Source organism: Babylonia areolata, chromosome 1, assembly GCF_041734735.1.
Source record: "Babylonia areolata isolate BAREFJ2019XMU chromosome 1, ASM4173473v1, whole genome shotgun sequence".
NCBI classification, from domain to species: Eukaryota; Metazoa; Mollusca; class Gastropoda; order Neogastropoda; family Buccinidae; genus Babylonia; species Babylonia areolata.
Window position 1 is genome coordinate 63,919,309 of NC_134876.1, and position 1,557 is coordinate 63,920,865.

At 45.9% G+C, this 1,557-nt stretch overlaps 1 protein-coding gene across 1 annotated transcript in view; it reads right to left on the bottom strand.

The window, feature by feature from the left end:
- Window positions 1-991, bottom strand: part of LOC143285462 (uncharacterized) — a 20,482-nt gene extending 19,491 nt beyond the window's left edge. Inside the window, exon 1 of the mRNA XM_076592768.1 lies at window positions 438-991. The gene's annotated coding sequence lies outside the window, so the exon portion shown is untranslated. The remainder of the gene's footprint in view (window positions 1-437) is intronic.
- Window positions 992-1,557: the final 566 nt, after the last annotated feature.

The following is a 1,557-nucleotide window of genomic DNA, read 5'->3' on the forward strand; positions in this document are numbered from 1 at the left end:
CACCACACAGAATCTTTTCACACTGAATGACAGTACACACACACACACACACACACACACACACACACACACACAAGTGCACATCCACTAAAGTTGATAAAATATTTCACCAAATCTTATATCTTTTTTTCAGACTTTTTTTTGTGCTAGTAGTTATCACCTTGTGGAACCATCTGCTTGCCTGATCACACTGCCACAGCAGGCTCACTTATCTAATTAAAAAAAAAAACCCTCAGAAGGTGGGCACCAGAAAGATGATAACCTCCACACAAATTTCTCAGTTAGAATTAAGTGATTTATAGCCATGGTTGATAGCATTAACAAATGGGCACCCAGAGTTTACCTCTGAGTACATACAATTCTATGGACAAATGACAATCCTAGCTATCTGCCATCTCATGACTCATAACATGAACTATGACAAAGGTAAATCTCACTTTTCCTGTCCTGAATTCCGGTACCGGCAGCACAAAATCGCCTCCCGCCTTCCTCAGTCGGCACTGGCAGCACGGCAGCGGCTCTGAGTGAATCCAGTCACTGTCAGAAAAGCGAGGTTCAGTTACGGCTGATAAATACTGGAGCAGTCCCTGATTTCCGTACACGCACACACATATGATGCCTCGGCACCAGGTTTAACTGGCATCAGTAAGACTGAACAACTGAACAGTACTGCAGCTGAGGTTCATAGTCTGGGCAATATCCACAATTTTCCCCTCCTGAAGACATAAAAGAAAGAATAGTGTTCAGACCAAAGCGTGAACGTTCTCTCCGTCAGTCAGTCACACACTGAGAGGCGAAAAGGGGAAGAAATGTCGATACAGACCACAGTCTGTGTTGATCATGGCACAGTCAGGCAAAAACGGCATCAGACCCAGCCAGAGCGCAAGACAATTACTGGGCTGGTACAGAAGGCTGGATCAAGGCATCCTCTAGAAAACGACTCGCTGCAGCTTCCGGTCTGCTTCAAGTATCGATCGCCTTTCAGCGGGAACATTCAACGTGGAGAGCACAGATCGATCGACCACCCAGACTTTAAAATGACTGTGTCGTACGAAATACTTGTCCGCATGCATCTGTTCTTGTTAAATTGTAGACTTAACTATGTTCAAAGAAACCCTTGTACATCACAATTTGAAGCTACGCAAACGGTACTGACAAAAAATGTTGGAAGTCCGACGAAATTAACAAGACCAGTTGTTCCTTCGCTTGGACTTGTTTTTCTCTCACCTGATCGTTGCCATTGGATACTGAAGCGAGCACAAGGCTACGAATATCTGAAAACACGCCCGAGAACAACCCGAGCATGTCCGAACACGCCCGAAGAGAAGTCGGAGCTCAGGCAAGCACACGGGCACTTCGGTTGTTTTCTCGCTCTGTCTGTTTTTTCTCTTTCACCCCCCGTCTCAGTGAATCTTTCTACCAATCTCTCTGTCTCTCTCTGTCTCTCTCTCTCCGAGTCTCTCTCCCTCTCCTTTTCGGGCCTGATCTGCATTAAGTTGATGACTCGCGGCATGTTCGTCTCTCCTGTAGGCTACTTATTCGTTCTCAGCGTTAGTC